Here is an 18,756-nt window from a genome sequence, read left to right as displayed (position 1 = left end):
AAGGCGGCGTGGCCGGGAAGCTGCCGCCTTAAACCCAGACCAGTGCAGGATTGCTTCCTGCGTAGCCGTCCCGGTTATTGTAACGCGCTTTGCAGTCTAACGACTGGGGTTTGGGTTTTGGCTTATTTTGTTAAAAGGGCTCTAAAGATACCAAGGTCTAGGTGGGCTGCGGGGAGACGGTCTGCGCCTACCCCCACTGCACCCCCGCCTCGGAGGCGCTGGGAGAGGAGTCGGGGCTCCCGGGAAGGGGCTGGAGGTTCGCGAAGCGCGCGGCTCCATCCCTCCGCCCCGGTGGGGGCGGGGAGCGGGTGCTGCAGGCGGCGCTGGAAACGCAGCTCTCTGGGGAGGGGGTCTCCATCTCCGCGGCGCAGTAGGCTGGGGAGGGAGGTTGCCTAGGAGAGGGGCCGGGCCGGGCAGCGGAGGGGAGGGGGCGCGGGTGCAGCCGCGACGCGGGCTCGCCCCTCCTCGCGCGCCATGACTGTGGAACGTGGTGCCGGGGAGGAGGGACGGCCGCCGGGGGCCGCCCGGGGCCGCTCGGCATTGGTGCGGAAACCCGAGCCGGGAGTCGCTCCTCGCTCTGTCTCCTCCTCCTCTGCGGGGGAAACCGCTGCACCCAAACCGAGAGCAGCTGCGAGCAGGGGGCAGGGCGCGGGCTGAAAGGCGAGCTCAGGGTTCAAACCTCGGCGGCGCCAGGAGGGCGAGACCGGGACAGCCCCCAGGTCCCGCGAAGTCTCTTCGGCCTCTCGGTTCAGCCCAGGACCCCAGCATTTCCAGGCTTCTTTCCTGGTCCCAGGAAACGTGAACCAAAGATGGTTCAGCTCAACAGACCACCTCGAGCCGGGTTCGAGGTATCTATCTCATAGAGGGCCCACGGCGGCGAGTCTTTTTTGCTCAAGGGAAAGTTAAACCATGCTTTTTGCAGGATGGGGAGATCGTGGTGCCTCTTCCCCCAAATCTCACGCAGGATAAATAAGGTTCTCCTGCTCCCCAGACCATCGCCACTATCCCCCACCCTACCCCCACTCGGCAATGGGTGTGGACAGGGCGGGGGAAGGCTATAAGGGAGCTTAAAGCGTGAGGTCATGGACCCAGGAGTCTGCTGCCAAAAGCGGTCGAGGTTTTTGTGTATTTTGAGGGGTAACGGTTCTCCATCTTCAGCAGTGGTAAGTTCTCTCGCATAACCCTACCAATTTGGGGGCACCTGGGCCAGAGCCCCCGAAAGAGGAGCGAGCTCTGGGCTGTTTTGCTCAATGAGAATTTGGCCGGCGCCCAGCCCCCTGTGGGGCCCTTCCACATAAGCAGAGAAAATCGAGGGATAGTGCACAGTGTCGCGGAGACTGAGAAAGGCTCGGATGCTCTGTCCTCGCCCCCCCCCCCCCCTTCCTCAGTCGTCGGTCATCTTCCAACCCGACTGCTTTCTGTGATAGCCTCCTATCCCTCTGTGACCCATTCTTCCCAAGAGCGGCTAGAAGAGTCTAAAACTCCTGACTACATTCTTCCAAACCCCTCCCAATTTCTCTTAGAATAAAGCCAAGCTCTGAAGCCCCCTTGTGATTTCGCCTCTACGGACCACTCCACCCTCACAGCTCCTCCTCCTATACCGTAAGCGGGTCGTGCTTCTTTGTTCTGGGGCTGGAGGGTGGGGTGAGGGACGCTAACCCTTCCCTGTCCACTTCTTACTAACTCCTGCTAAACCTTCAGGACTCAACTGTCACTACCTCTAAGAAGCCTTCCTGAGGATACAATAATCTCTAACTCCCTCAAGGAAAAAGACCCACCCTAGACCTCCTGGTAGTCGTCGGAGCTGGCCCCAGTGGCAGCCCTTTTCTAAGCGAAGGAGTAATTGCCGAGCTTTAAAAGCGCGATCATTGCCTGGGGGCCTGACCTCCTGGTAGGGAATTGGCCAGGACAGACCCTCAAAACATCCTATTTCCTCAAGAGACCTGAGAAAAGCAGCGCACTGCCCAGAAACCTCTCCACCTCCCACCCCCAGCACACACCCACACCCACAGTAGTGCGAGGAGAGGTCTTTTGATCTTTAAAACTCCTCCCCGGCACAGACAAGGAACCTGAAGCCAAAGGGGAGTGAGTAAATTGCCCGAGGTCAATGAGGAAATTCACACCCCGGTCTTTCCCCGCTCCTAAACCGGAAGCTGTAGAGAAGGAAGGATTTGGGATTTGGGACTCAAAGTATTGCTGCTACACAGCTAAGGATGCTTGTGTCACCGTCAAAGGACCTCTACGTGATTGGCCCGCTGCCAACCAAGAGGTAGTGTGGCCTAATGGTCAGTCTGCAGTCTCTTGGGCAAGTTACTTAATCTTACTTGGTTCTGTTTCTTTGCCTGTAAAATCAGAATAATGATAACCTACAGTTAGTGTTGTTATGAGATTTTAATGAGTTAATATACATAAAGCCCTTAGAACAGTTTCTATGCAAGTTCTTGATTATTTGTGAGTGGGGTTTTATGCTCCCTCCCTTCCCAAGGACTCTAGAAAATAAGGTCCCCAGAGTCTTAAGTGATTTAAGTATCAGAAATGATCTATGGCCTAAAAACCTGGGAAATGCACAGACAATCCATACAAACACCTTATTTAGCCAATAGATTCAAACCTCAACAATGCATATGCTTGAAGACAATCCAAGGGGTGAACAATCCCAAATCTGACTGCTGGTTGTGGACTCAGAATGAGTGTCAGGGAGGATGACTGAAATTGAAAACTTACCTTGGGTCTTTGAGATCCGAGTCAGGCATAAATAGTCCCAATCCTGGTGCAAGTCCTGCCCTGTATGACCAAAGCTCTCCCAGGGCTGCAAAAACTGTAAGAGGATTATTTTTATTATCATTAGATTCTAGTCTTCCCATTCTCAGCACTTACCCCATCGGTAAAAGAGATTTTTTAAAATACAATTCATTTTTTGGAACATGTTGAATGCATTCACATAGCTCCAAATTCAAATATTGAAAAGTCTCCCCCACCCCGACTGCCACCTAATGGGTTTCCCTCTGTGGAGACAACCCGAGTTAGCCTTCAGGAGGCATTTAACTGTTTTTCCAAGTGAGGCCTCAGGAAAACTCCTTGGGTGCCTACTTAATACTTTATGTCCAGGGCTCTCTTCTCCAATCCAGGCAGAATCAGCACCATACTTCCACCCTTTCCAGCCCTTCAGCCTCAGTCCCAAACAGGTTGTATCAACAATGGTGAACCATTGTTTCCTGAGTTACTGACAAAAGCAAACACTTCATGGTTCTTTCTCCTCCTCTGCACTAATAATATTCACTAAGATTTATCAAGTGCTTTTCATGTGCCAAGCACTGCTGAGACATGCATTATCCTATTTAATCAGCCCCAAACCATCATCATTATAGTATTTTTATTTTACAGATGCAGACAGAAGTGGAGGATCAGGGAGATTACATAACTTGCTCCAATTTTCATCCAGGCCAACCTGAGCCCGAAACCTCTGTCTTAACCACTTGCCTCTCTCTTGCAACAAAGAAAAAATTCTGGGAGCCTGAGGAGAAGAGTAAAATGGAGTCTTTGGACTTGAGCAGACCTTAGTTCAAATTCTGAGTCTGGCCCCCACCAGCAATGAGATCTTGGAGACGTTTCTTAACTTCTCTCAGCCCCAGGTCACCCACCTTTGAACTGGAACCATACATTTTTCATTGGCTTAATGTAAAGGTAAAATGCATGTAAATAATGCTTTTTAAAATGCCTAGTAAACCACATGCAATGCTTAGATCTTGGTGGCTCTGATTTGAATAAACCAATGTCAAAAAGACATTGTTGAGACAATTAGGGTAATAAAATGTAACTTGACATAGATGTTAAATTATTAATTTTATTAGATATGGTAATGGTATTGTCACTAGGATTTTTTCCTCAGTTCTTATCTGTTAGAGATGCATAATGAGGAATTTTGGGTGAAAGTATATCTAGGATTTATCTTCAAATGCTCCAATCACCTCTACCCCAAAAAAAAACAGGAGATAAAACAAAATTAGCTCTTCTTCTACTGAATGCTTGAAATAAATTTAAAGATAAAACATTCTAAAGCATTAAAATTTTGAATTGTCAGGCTTATACAACTGTTGTGAATTGTTATTAATAATTATGAAATTTTAATGTAAATTATTGAAATACAGTACTGGCTTATAGTAGACATGCAAAAATGGCCATTTTGTTACTGTGAGACATTCAGACCAGCACCTGCGTCAGGCCGGTCAGCCAGCTGTGGGGCTGGGGGAGTGGGAATGAACCCTGCAGATAGCCAGGACCCATTATTAAGGACCCATTCAGCCACACAGAGGACAATGTACAGGAAGGAAAAGGGCAAGAGGACTGGGTGACGGGAACAGGTAAATTAAAATTGGGGGCAGAAGTTCCCCCAAAATGTGAAATTCTCCGCTCTGCTTAACAGTTCCGTCACCCAGCCCAGGACTGCAGCTCTGCGTTCCCTCATTTGTTGTATGGGTGCAAGACCTCTCTGGCCCCTTCCAGCTGTCCAGACTGGAAATCTAAGGAATGCTGGCGGCTTTCTCAAGAGAAGGATCATTTCTGAGGCCACACTGGTTATTCGCCTATCTCAAGAATAGATCTGAGCCGAATGGAAATGAAAATGTAGCCAATTCCTAACCAAATGAAATGATTTAGGCCCGGCAAGCATCCATGTGTTGTTCTAGGAGTAATTTTTCCGTGCTCTGAATTTCAACAGCTGGAATTATTTTTACATATAATCCTGATTCGAAATGAAAGTTTGTCCTTTTTATGTTGCGGAGAAAAGATGAGAATATATTTGGTAACTCTTCAAAGAAGTGAACACTTCTGCATAATACGTCCCTTTATGTTAAAGTGGCTCTTCAGGAGAGCTTCTTAAAAGTTGGAAAAACTGGAGGCATGGAGAAATGGGGGGTTGCGGGGAGGCAGAAGAGCGTGGAAAGCAAGTATCACCTGTGCTTCCTGCTCTCTCCAAGGCTACAGAACAAGGCTCTAAGGGGCCACGTGACCAAAACAGGTACCCTGAGGACAGAACACGTCCAGTGTATGCTTCAGGAATGAGTGATGGAGGTCCTTTACTGTCCAGTGTATGCTTCAGGAATGAGTGATGGAGGTCCTTTACTGTCGAAGGCTTAGTTCTCAAGAGCAAAGGAGTCTGTGGCAAGTTCAAGCAGTGAAACAATATGGTTGTGGGGTATTTCTCAAACTCTAGTTTCTTTCCCATCCTTAAATCAGTAACAACCAATGAAAGGAATGAAAGCAAAAAGTTATGGCACAGAAGGGCTTATAGGACTCCCATTTTTAAACCAGCAAGACAGCATAATTCGTTGATAGTCACCTCAACCTCCAAGTCTGTTAAGGACGGTGTTGAGAGATCAGGCCTTACCCAAGACAGGAGGCCTCACTGGTGCTTGTTTAGTAATCAGTACCAGGCCAGTTTCTAGCCAGACAGAGAAAATAGGTTCCAGGTTATGACAGTGTTCTCAGCTGGTCATATTTTCAAGAGAAAATAAAAAGCTAGGATACATAGTAGATCCTGTATCTAATACAAAAAATAAAAAGGGACTAATTGGTTGAAATCACTGCTAAAAGTTCCTGCACCTGCCCAGAAGGTATGTTTGGGAGTCACACATTTCAGCTACGTGGTAGGTGGTACTCAAGGGCTGTGGTGGCCCACGATGGTTCCCAAATGAGTGGCTTTATTAGCAGTGAGGGTGAGGGAGAGATTAAGTGAATTTTCTGCTGCGGATGCAAATCTATTAAATTGCACACTTTAAATGTAAGTGTAAATAACAGCTACTTTTCTGGAACCCCTAATGGAGCCGCATTTTTTTTTTAAGTGGGAGAAAGAACCCATGAGATTTTGTATTTAGAAAGGATCCTGGCAGGAAACAGGTGGCACACTCACCAGGTAACTGAGGAGCGTTTAAGTTAAGTGCTATTTACAATAGTGTACAGGCAGGGTGGGTTTCTTGGATGTGCCACCTATGCAGTCACACAGGACCCCCACACTTAGGAAAGTCCGGCACTTGGTTTAATGCTTTGTGGTGGCCATCTTGAAATTCTTAGTAATTTTTGAACACAGGTTCCTGCATTTTCATTGTTCACTGGGTCCCACAAATTATGCAGTGAGTCCTGTGTGCGGTGTTATATACCATAGAAGGGATGGTTTAGCACCAAGGGACCGAAATCCACAGAGAGCCTTTACCACCCCTAAGTCAGAAAGGACAAGAAAGAGAAATAGCTGGAACAGGGAGAGAGCTTGTTGCTGAAGTTACAGCTAGGGCTGCAGCTATAGGAGACGGTCACACAACAGAAGTGGTGGCCTCCTATGAAAGAACAGCCATAGTCAACCTGTAGCTAAGAGAGGGAAGGAGGTGATAAATACGCAACTTCTCTCTAACCTGCCCTCTGACCTGCATGTGCCTCCCGTTGGCCGAACCAATGAGGAAGCTGGAGGGTCTGGGAGCCCACTGATGAAATCAGCCTGCAGGGCATAGGGTATGATGGGAAAAGGTAAGAGTGAGTCTGGAAAGGGCAGAGACTACCCAGCTCAGGACTTTTACCTGAAGTACTCAGGATCAGGGTTAAGAGTAAATAAAGTGGAAATGACACAAACAGTGCATTTCAGTAAAGGATTTGGGGGGTGATTTTTAAAGGATGATGATTTGTATGCAGCATGCACAGGTTTATACACACTTTCAAAGGAAAAACAAGATGAACTTTCATAAAAAGAGGCTTGAGTATTTGAAAGAGCCATTGTGAGTGAAGACAGAAGCCCAGGATTTCAAAATTTTAGAAACATGTCAGGCCCCAAATCAAATTTTGCCGACAACACCCCATTCTCCCTCACCTTTACTTCTCTCACACTTAGGCCAACATCACAACAAAAGGTATCTGTGGTAGGCACAACGTCCCAGGAATGGCAAGGGCCACTAGGGCAATAGCAGCTGGAGAGATGTATTCCAACAGAGGATTTTGGTATAAAGTATTTGGAGATACTTTTTGCACATGGGGAGCATTAGAGAGCTCGTACAAAGGGAGTGCAAGACGATTTGTAGCCATTCCAACTTCTCAATTCCTCTGAACATTTTTAGACTATAGTAGTTCCCCCTTGTCCATGGTTTTGCTTTCAGCAGTTTCAAGTTGCCCATGGCAACCGACGTCCAAAAGTGTTCAATAGAAAGTTCCAGAAACAAACAATTCATAAGTTTTAAACTGTGCGCCATCCTGAATCGTGTGCTGAAATCTCGTGCCATCCTGCTCCATCCCACCAAGGATACGAAGCATGCCTTTTGTCCAGAGTATCCACGCTGTAGATTCCACCCACCCATTAGTCACCTAGTAGTCATATGGGTTGTCAGGTTGACTGTCATGGCGTCATAGTGCTTGTGCTCAAGTAACACTTATTTTACTTAATAATGCCACATTCACATACCTTTTATGACAGTATATTGTATTAACTATATTGCAGTTATAATTGTTCTATTTTACTATTAGTTAATGTTGTTGATTTCTTACTGTGCCTAATTAAAAATTTAAACTTTATCATGGGTATATATGTATATGGGTAAAACATAGCATACATATAGGGTTCAGTACTATCTATGGTACCCACTGGGGGTCTTGGAACGTATCCCGCTTGGATAAATGGGGACTATTGTATTCAGATCACTTTCAAAAAAGTACATATCACTGATTAATTTACATTCCACTCAGAGTTCCTAACTATTCAGATATGGGCTAAACTAAATTAATCCTTTAGCATTTCCTTGGAAAACAAAAATTTTGCTACAAATGCGAATAAGATTGCAGGGACTCACTTTGCCCTTTTTTTTTTTTAATTGAGGTAAGTCACAGACCACAAAATTAATCATTTTAAAGTGTACACTTCTGTGACATTTAATATATTTACAATGTTGTATAGCTATCACGTCTATCTAGTTCCAAAACATTTTCATTACCCCAACGGGAAACCCCATACCCGTTCAGCAGTCACTCCACATCCTCCCCTCCCCCCAGCCCCTGACAACCACTAACATGCCTTCTGTCTCTACATTTACCTATTCTGGATATTTCATATGAATGACTCGTACAATATGTCACCTTTTCTGTCTGGCTTCTTTCACTTAGCCTACTGTTTTTGAGATTCATCCATGCTGTAGCATGTATCAGTGCTTCATTTCTTTCTATGGCTGGATGATATTCCATTGTATGCATAGAGAACATTTTCTTTACCCGTTCATCAGTTGATGGACATTGGGCTGTGCCCACCTTTGGGCAATTGTAGATAACGCTGCTATGAGCATGAGTGTACATGTACTTATTTAAATACCTGTTTTCAGTTCTTTTGGGTATACACATAGCAGTGGAATTTCTGGGTCATATGGTAATTCTATGTTTAACTTTTTTGAGGAACTGCCAAATTGTTTACACTTAATCTTTTTAAGGAAACTCACTGTTTGAAGTCCTTCTAGAAGCACTTGTTTACAATCACTTGTTTCATACCTAGAGTAAGCCCATTCTTGCCTACAAAATAAAACACTGTCCCAAAAAATTTCTATGTGAAAGATACTCTAGTTAGTAATTCACTTGAGCTTTTATAATTTATTGAAGTTATTGGTTTATAAAAGTAATACATGCAAAAAGAAAATAGATTGCTTATAACCCACTGTGAACCCTGCTACATATACTTTTGTAAAATAAAAATAGCCCCAGAGTGCTTATCAATAGATCCATCCTGAAATAGAAAATGAAATTAAGTCAATGAAGAAAAACAACACAGTAGGACTCTGAATGGTAACAATTTCACATCAGAAAGCACTCCAACCTAGGTTTTTTTAAATTCAGCTTGTTGCCTTTAATAATTTGAAACGTGATTGTATAGTTGTGTAGGATAGTATTTACCTAATAAATCAACTCTGGTATTGTGTTGAGACTACATATAGAAGGTGTGATTTTGGTTTGTTTTCTTCTTGCTGTTTTAAACGATTTATTTATTTAAGAATATTTGTTTTGATGTAATACAGAATTGTACACCTGAAATCTATGTAATTTTACTAACAATTGTCACCCCAATAAATTTAAAAAATAAAAAATAAAAAAAAGAATATTTGTTTTCTCCTTTTGGAAAAAAAAAATTGGAATTGAACAGGAAACACAAAATTTTGGCAAACTGTATCTTTCAGATGGATTCAGATCTCCTGCCTAGGTGTAGGCTTTCTTTTCTTTCTCTTTAAATTAACATACTAAATAAAATTGACGTGTGTGTGTACAGTTCTGTGTGTAACATTCAACACATCAGGATAGAGACAGATCTATAACCCAACCCAAAATCCCTTGTGCTGTGTCTTTAGAGTCACACTCCCCCCCCCACCCCAACCCCTGGCAACCACTGGTCTGTTCTCCATCACTCTTTTACCTTGCCTCTGTCCTGAATGTTATATAAATGGAATCATACAGTATATAATCCTTTGAGACTGGCTTCTTTCACTCCACATAATGCCTTTGAGATGCATTCATGTTGCTGCATGTAATAACAGCTCATTCCTTTTTATTGCTAAATAATATTCACATTATACTAGCAAGAGTATTTTTTGCTAAATCGTATTTTGATGCTAAACAGTATGAATGTACCCAGTTTATTCACCCATCGAAGGGCATCTGGGTTGTCTCCAGTGTTTGGCGATGATTACAAATAAAGCCAATATAATGTGCAAGGTTTTGAGTGAATATTAAGATTTGTTTCTCTAAAATAAATACTTAAAAGGGGGAATCCCTGTGTCATATGGTAAGTATGTGTTTAACTTTATAAGAAATAGGCAAATTGTTTCCTGAGTACCATTTTATATTTTCTACCAGCAATGAATGAGCATTCCAGTTGCTCCACAAATTTGCCATCAGTAAGTAGTATCAGGCTCTTGTTGTTACTGTTTCTTTTTTTTCCATTCTAATACAGTAGTTGTCTCGCCATATCTCATCATGGTTTTAATTTGCATTTTCCTAACAACTAATGATGGTAAGCATCTTTTTATGTGCTTATTCTCCACCTACATACCCACTTTGATGAAGTGCCTAGATGTTTGTCTTTTGCCCCTCACCTATTTTTTTTTTTGATACCCATCTAACTACATATTTCACCTATTTATTTTACTTACTGTCTGTCACCCCCATAAAAATGTAAGTTCCACGAGGGCAGGGATTTTGCTCTGTGTTAACAGCTATATGCTAAAAAGCTTATAGCTTACAATACCCTATTACCTATAATAGTGCTTCTCACATAGTAGATATCACTCTAATATTTCTTGAATAAATGAACAAACATTTATTGAGTATTTACTATGTATCAGGCAACATTCTAAAAGCATCAGATTTATTGGGTTTTGTTGTTGTTGTTGTTGTCACTTAATTATTTTATCAATAATTTTTTTTCAAGCCTTTAGGTGTTCAACAAACCCACCGAATGATTACTGCTTGACAGTTAGTATGCTAGGGTTTAGGAAGAAAGTGAAAGGTCTCCTTAAGACACAGGCAGGTTAATACTGTAAGATAAGGGATGCTGTGACAAAGATATGCACAGGAACCTGGCAACGCATAGCGGAGGGACCCTGAAGTCATACTTCAAGGTCAAAGAAAACTTTCTGGAGGTGCTGATCACTTGAATTAAAAGGAAGTGAATAAAATGCTTAGCTTTTCCCATAATATTAAACAGAATTAAAATTTAAAGCTCAATTACTTTTGTTCTCATTTATGGTGATGCAAATTATCCAGGAAGTACTGTATTTTAGAAAGTCATTGGAAATGAACAAACAAAAGCTATAGGTCATTATTTCCTAGTATCATGACAAGCATCTTTGTTTTAAGAATTATAAGAATTAAACTAGAACAAGATGCTTTCCTCATTTTTTTATTGGGTTGTTTTCATATTATAGAGTTTTAAGAGTTTTTCTAGGTACAAGTTCTTTGTTGGATATGTGATTTGAAAATATTTTCCCCTAGTCTGTAGCTGTTCATTCTATTAGTGTCTTTCAAAAAGCAAAAGTTTTTCATTAATGAAGTCCAATTTATCCATTTTTTTTATTTTTGGGATTTTAGTATCAAGTCTAAGAAAACTTTCCCTAATCCCAAATCATTAACATTTCTACTATATTTTCTTCTGAAAGTTTTTAGTTTTACATTTTATTTTTACATCTATGATTCATTTTTGGAGTTAATTTTTGCATAAAGTGTGAGGTTGAGTTCAAAATTTTTGTTTTTAGATTTTTTTTGTGGGATACTTTTGCCTGTGGATGGTCAGTTGTTCCAACACCATGTGTTGAAAAGATTTTCCATTGAATGACCTTTGTACCTTTGTCAACAATCCACATTTTGTGAATCAATGACTGGAATTCTATTCTGAACCATTGATCTATGCCTCTATCCCTTCACATTGTCTCGATTACTGTTGCTTTATAGTAAGTCTTAAAATCGTGTGGACTGATTCCTTTCATTTTTTCCATCTTTTCCAAAATCGTTTTGTCTATTCTGGTCCTTTTGTCTTTCCAAATAAATTTTAGAATCAGCTTTTCTATATCTTCAGAAATCCTTTTGGAATTTTTATTGGAATTGCATTAGATCTATAGGTTTATTTGGAGAAAATTGCCATGTTTAATTAAATTGAGTCTTAAAACTCACAAACACAGTATGTCTCTCCATTTATTTATGTCCTTTGATTTCTTTCCTTTGTGTTTGTAGTTGTCAACATTCAGATTCTGTACGAGTTTTGTTCAATTTATACCTAAGTATTTCTCTTTTAAAATTTTTAAATTATATATTTTTTAAATTTTGGCTTCTAAATTGTTATTGTAAGTATATAGAAATATGATGCATTTTTTGGTGAGTTGACCTCATATTCTGTGGTTGTGTGGAACTCATTTATTAATTTAGGACATGTTCTTGTAGATTCCTTGGGATTTTCTATAGGGAAAACTGTGTCACCCGCAAATAGGCACAACATTCTCTTTCTAATCTGTATGGCTTTTACTTTCTTTCTTGGCCTTATTGCTCCGACTAGGACTTCCTGTACTATATTGAATAGGCACTATGAGAGAGGACATCCTTGCTTTGTTCCTGCTCTTAGGGGAAAGTCTTTCACCATGAAGCATGATGTTAGCTATAGGTATTTTGTAGAAGCCCTTTATCAAAATTAAGGCAATTCCCTTCTGTTTGTAGATTGCTGAGAGTTTTTATCATGAATGGGTGCTGGATGCTTTCAAATGCTTTTTCTGCATTGTTTGATATGCTATCATCATTTTTCCTCTTTATTTTTTTAATATGGTGAATTACATTGATTTTTGAATTTGGAACCAGCCTTGCATTTCTAAAATAAACCCTACTTGGTCATGGAGTATTATTCTTTTAGATATATTGCAGGATTTCATTTCCTAATATTTTTATGAGAATTTTTGTGTACTGTTTATGAGGGATATTGATTTGTAGTTTTCTTTTCTTGTACTATCTAGGTCTAGTTTTGGTATAAAGGTAATTCTAGCCCCATGAAATGAGTGTTCCCTTCTCTTCTATTTTTCCAGAAAAGATTATGTAGAATTGGTGCAATTTGTTCTTTAAAAGTTTGGTAGACTGCACCAGTGAAAACATACAGGCCTGGAGTTTTTTGTTTGTTGGTTTTTAGGTTTTTACCTATGGATTCAATTTCTTTAATATATATGGTACCCATTTGTTCTAGGGTGAATTTTGGAAGTTTGTGGCTTTTAAGAATTTTTTTCTATTGTTTTTTTGTTTTCAATGTCATCAATTTCTGCTTTTTATTACTTCCTTCCTTCTGCTTATATTGTGTTTATTTTGCTCTCTTAGTTTCTTAAGATGCAAGCTTAATTTGTTGATTTGAGACTTTTCTTCTTTTCTAATATAAGCATTTTAATGCTATAAATTTTTCCTTTAAGCACTGCTTCGCTTCCACCTCATCACACAAAGTTTTATGTGTTGTGATGTATTCAAGTATAGTTGACATATGTGTTGTGTTTTCCTTCCTGTTCAGTCAAAAATATTTTTTAATATCCTTTGGGACTTTCTCTTTGACTCATAGATTATTTAGGTGTGTCTTTAATTTCCAAGGGTGTGGAGATTTACCAGTTACCTTTCTGTTACTAATTTCTAGTTCAAGTCCATTATGGTCAGAGAACATACTTTATATGATTTCAATTCCTTTAAATTTGTTGAATTTTATTTTATTGACAGGATGTGGTCTGTCTTGATAGTTTCCATGTTTATTTGAAAAAACATGTATTCTGATGTTATTGGATGGAATATTTTACAAATGTCTGTTAGATTCAGTTGCTTTTTTTATATCCTTGCTAATTTTCTGTCTGGTTGTTTCATTTATTAATGAGAGAGGAGTAGTGAAATCACCAACTACAATTGTGAATTTGTCTGTTTTTGTTTCATGTATCTTGAAGCTCAGTGGTTGGTGCATATACATCAGGATTATTATGTCTTCTTAATGAAGTAACCCATTTATCATTATGTAATGTCCCTCTTTATGCTTGTTAATTTCTCTTGTTTGAAGTCTATTTTGTCTAATATTAATATAGCCATTCAAGTTTTCTTTTGCTTAGTGTTTGCATGATATATCTTTTATTTACATTATTTATGATATTATGTTTAAACTTTGTTCCTTATAGACAGCATATCTTTGGATTTCTTTTTAGGAAAACAATTCTGACAACCCCTGTCTTTTAATTGATGTGATTAATTATTTGCTTTTCATGTAATTTTTGTTATATTTAGACTTATATTTACCTTTTTTTTACTACTTGTTTTCTGGTTTTTGTTCCTCTGTTTCCCCTTCCTTATTTCTTTTGGATTATCTAAATATCTCATGACATGTATGTTAGAACTTTAGGTATGGTTTCATGGATCTCTGAGGCTCTGTTCATGTTTTTCTCTCTATTGTTAAGATTGAATCATTTCTATTGATCTGTCTTTAAGTTCATAGGTTCTTCTCTCTGTCATCTCTATTCTGCTACTGAACTCATCCAGTGAGTTTTTAATTAATGTTTTTTTATTGAAAATGTTTCCATTCAATTTTTTATCTCTCCTATTTCTTCACTGAGACTTTCTATATTTTCATTTGTTTCAAGTTTGTTCATCTGTACTTCTTTAAGCATGGTTATAATTGTTGTTTAAAACTTTCTGTCTCATAATTACATTTGTATCTTCTCAGGGTTAGTGTCTGTTGATTTTCTTTTCCATTATTAGTTGAGATTTTCCTGGTTCTTGTATGCAGATTAATGCTGGATTGTATCCTGGACATTTCTAAGAGTGAAAACAAGAGGCCTCAAAAATTAGGATGTGTTTGTCAAGTTTAACTGAGTTCTATAATATCATTACAAACCACTGGAATATAAAAGAGGATTGGACATACTTTTTTGAAAAAAGCATACACTGAATATGTACATAAGGGTTCATGTTGAACTCTACTGTTGTTTAGCAAATGAATAAGAGTATTGCTTTGTTAATCAATAATATTTTGTATGGATATACAAGTTAAAATACTTGTTAAAGTAGTAAAATATTTTTGATAGCTGTGGCCCTAGTCCCTCAATCTCTTTCCACTTGGCCCCCATTACCTTCACTTCTCCTTCAGGAAACCCCAAACCTTCCTTTAATCCAGCAACTAAAGAGTTAATGTCGGGCCCAGCAGGGCGCCTACTGGACCCTGCTCCAGAACTGTTCTGTTCTGAAGACTATTCTGATTGGTCAAGGCCAGTGCCTATCAGTCATTAAATATTTGGAATATAACCTCTGCCTGTACTTTATATTTATACAGCATTTTATAGTTTACAAAAGATGTTTACATATATTGTCTTAGTTAAGCTTAGTGCCAACTGTGACATCAGTAGGAATTATTATTGCCATCAGAAAATATTATAATTATAAAATTAACACATATTAATGTAGAAAAGAATTATTATGAGGGAACTATAAGCTCAGAAATGTTATCACTTACCCAAGATCACATGGTTATAGGAGCTGGAGTCTAAACTCCTAATACCCTCAAGAATGGTACATATCTTAAGTGCTAGGTTTTGGGGAGGAAGATTTCACTCTAGGCTGGTTAGATCTGGGAAGGCAATTATGGGAGGAAGGCACTGAGCTTATACTGAGGGCCTGAAGCAGACAGGAAGAGCAAAGATATTTTATTCAGAAGAGTGTAAAATGTGGTCCAAACGTAGTAAAATATCTTATTTCCATGATCATTTCAAGACCCCTTCTCTGGAGATGTTGGAACTGAAATTCCCCAAGGTTCGGTCACACAGACCCCCTAAGGTAAAGCTCTCCTATGTTACACTGTTTGCTCAATTCTGGATTGCTGTTGAAGGAGGCAGGAAATGAACATTCATGAGCTGCTGAAAATGAATTATATTTATTGGGCCATTTTTCTCCTTCACACCCTGGTCCCTCCAGATAAAGCAACTGGTGAGAAAGAGAGTGAGGAAGTCTTACATATTAGACACAGCTCCTTGGCTGCTTTCGCCAACTCCACAAAGGCTAATCCAAGGACAGAATGATGCTCTAAGCATAGCGACCATCGTCCTAAAGTTCTTTGGGTACCTGTGTCCTGTCTGCAATAGCAATGGGAACAATTTGTTCACATCACACTCCTTTAGCTCCTTTTATCAGAAGGATTGTATCCAAGGTTTGTGGAGCCCAAATCTTCACAATTTGGGGCCTCTTTTAAAAAAGAAAACACAATTACAAATCAAAAATTAGGTACAGGACTTTGGTAAGAACTCTAGAAATGAGGGTCAGCTTTAACTTCATTAGCTTCACAGTGTATCTACCCATGTTTGATAGTAATAACAAATCTGGTGAGGGGAAATTATTCCGTTAGATAGCATGGAAGTATTTTTCGCTGTATATTCACTTCTACTTAATAGTAATATTTTTAAGTCTGCTAAAAGAAAGGGAAATTATCCAATTAATAGGATGGGAGTATTTTTTTTTTGAATGGTACTTGTGCTTCCAGGCTATTTTGTTTTTCTTCCCAGTACTTTTAAAACAGAGAAAAATATTAACAATCTAAACACAAGGAATTAAAGAGAGGCTCCCTCATGGTAAGTATAGTTTTGAACAGAGAAACTAGAAGAACGATAATCCACAGAGAACTCCCCAATCATAAGGGCAAAAGTGGAGAGCACACCCAAGAGGGGCATCCAGTCCAGAGGGACCTTTCTTTGCACACTCATAGATGCACTTTGGGATGTGGTCATCAATGCAGAAATGATATAAAAGAAGAAAATAACAGACTTCCCCCCTACATTTGACTTGTCATAAACACAATGAAATCAATTTTGGTTTCTGTTTTTGTGTCTTGTGCCTGCAGTCTGAGAAGGGTATGAGCCACTATTATACTGCATTTGTACTTGGGCCCAAGTCAAGTCGTTGTCTTCAATCTAGTTGTGGAGGACGCAGCTCACTGGCCCATGTGGGAATTGAATCGGCAACCCTGTCGCTAAGAGCTTGCGCTCTAACCAACTGAGCCATCTGGCCGCCCAAGCAAAAAGATTTTTAAATTACCCATAATTCCACCCTCAAGAATAACCACTGTTTACGTTTGTGTAGGGTGAACACCAAACTGGACATATGTTTGCCTCAAGGGAGCTAAAATGTTAATACAATGAATTGAAATATATACAGCCACAAGTAAGAAGGGGTAAAAGGATAGAGTTACATTCCTTGACAAGCCAGGAAGATGTGTTTCTTGTGGCCCAGGGTGGGCAGCATAAGTTTACTTTTAGAGACTTGGCCAAACATGCCATCTAGAAAATAGTTCTCCCATCCCTTCTTGGAATCTTTATAGCAGGAATAAGGACTGTCCTTCCATAGTCACGTTAAATGACTTAAGGAGAAGTGTGGTTCCAAAACCAGCAGCATCAGCATGACCTTCACCTGGGGATTTGTTGGAAATGCAAATTCTCAGACCCCACCCCAGACCTCCTGGATCAGAACCTCTGGGGGTGAGCTCAGCCATCTGCGTTTTAAGGTGCCCTCCAGTGACTTATGCACAATAGAGTTTGAGAACCACTGTCGAAAGACTAATTGTATCTTGTTTAGTGTTGAGTTCTCTGTCTCAGCACCTGGTGCCTAGAAGATCGAAAGAATTTGTTAAATCAAGAATACAAAAACCCGGGGCTGGCTGGTTAACTCAGTTGGTTAGAGTGCAGTGATCTTAAAACAAGGTTGCCAGTTCGATCCCCACATGGGCCTCTGTGAGCTGCGCCCTCCACAACTAGATTGAAACATACTTGACTTGGAGCTGATGGGTCCTGGAAAAACACACTTAAAATAAATAAAAAAGTTAAAAAAAATGTTTTTTAAAAAAGAATACAAATACCCCTTAGAGATGCATCAATTTTAAAATTATTTTTATTATGGTATATTTCTCATAGAAATACATAAAAGATATAATAAACACGTAGTATATCTAGCACTATTGGTAGCAAATTAAACCTTAACAGTTTGCCACATTTCCTTCAGATATTTTTTTAGAGAACAAAAACATTGCAGATACAACTGAGGGCTGTGTCTACTCTTCCCAAACTCATTTCTTTCTTCTTCTCCAGAAATAACTAAGATCAGGAAGTTAGCATTAATCATTATCGCACATGTTTTCTGCTTTTACTACATATTCCTGTATCTATAAACAATATATGGTACTGTTTTGCAGGGTTTTAAACTATTTTAATGGTCATGCTCTACATACCCTGCAATTAGCTTTTCTGTATTGTTTTTAAGATTTGTCATTGTGCTGACACAAAGCTGTGATTCCTCATTGGAACTGCTGTCAAATATTCCCTTGTATGAATACACGATGATATATGCATCTGATCTATTAATGACATTTAAATGGCCCAGTTGATTTAGTTTTTCACTATTCAAAGCAATGCTGCCACAAACATACATATCTTCTGGGGCAACCAAATAAAGTTTCTCTAAGGTAAAGACCTAAGAGTAGATTTCCTGGGATGTAGCAATATGAGCATTTCCAATCTTAACAGATAAAATCATATTGCTCCCTAAAGTAGTTGTACCACTTTCTCCACCTTTTTTCCAACGTTTGGTATTGGTGAACTTTGAGATTTTTGCCAGTTTGATGACTGAAATAGTATCTCATCAGTGTTATACATTTTTCGCTACCTTAATTTCTAGTGAGGTTAAGCATCTTTTTATATGCTCCTAGGTCATTTGGATTTGAGAAATATAAAGTTAACACATATTCATACCAAGATATAAATTCCTGCTATCATCTCCACTTCTGAAAGAGAGTTTTAATAGGGAGAAAGCCTGAGATGGAGAAAAAAGTGGAAAAGGCCCTGCGGATAAAGGAGGAGACGAAGTTAGAAGAAACTAGAGGTACCATTTACCTTCTTCAAGGTCCCTTCCAGGGCCGGCTCTAGCCACGTGTCCCATCAGCTCTGCTCCCTTTCCCCAGAGATGGAGTCCTGAGCTCTGGGAGAGGTTGACACAAAGTGGAGGTTGTAGTAAAATCTTCACTGAGAAAGGCTTTTTCTGGTCTTGAGTTTTTCAGGCTTTTTTGATTGAAGACCAGTTAACCCAGTGGTTCTCAATGATAGATGTATATCCCCACTAGGGTGTGTTTTTGGAAATTTGGGGGAATTTTTGATAATCACAATGATTAGAGGATTGGCATTACTGGTATTAGTGGGCTGGGACGAGGAGTTCTACACTTCCTTC

General features: G+C 39.8%; 1 long non-coding RNA gene across 4 annotated transcripts; it reads left to right on the top strand.

Moving 5' to 3' along the window:
* The first annotated feature begins 426 nt into the window (after positions 1 to 426).
* Positions 427 to 9,102, top strand: LOC141571655 (uncharacterized). 4 transcript variants are annotated; one of them, XR_016020319.1, is made up of 4 exons: positions 708 to 1,602; positions 3,385 to 3,684; positions 4,424 to 5,070; positions 5,114 to 9,102. It is a non-coding gene; the product is annotated as an uncharacterized LOC141571655 (long non-coding RNA). The 4 variants fall into 4 exon arrangements; XR_012496597.2 differs by lacking the exons at positions 4,424 to 5,070; positions 5,114 to 9,102 and having other exon boundaries at positions 427 to 848; positions 1,524 to 1,602; positions 3,385 to 3,822; XR_016020318.1 differs by having other exon boundaries at positions 438 to 1,602; positions 4,424 to 9,102.
* Positions 9,103 to 18,756: the final 9,654 nt, after the last annotated feature.

This window comes from Rhinolophus sinicus, chromosome 2 (genome assembly GCF_057876585.1).
Source record: "Rhinolophus sinicus isolate RSI-liver-muscle chromosome 2, RSI-T2T, whole genome shotgun sequence".
NCBI classification, from domain to species: Eukaryota; Metazoa; Chordata; class Mammalia; order Chiroptera; family Rhinolophidae; genus Rhinolophus; species Rhinolophus sinicus.
This window is presented reverse-complemented; position numbering and strand designations above follow the sequence as displayed.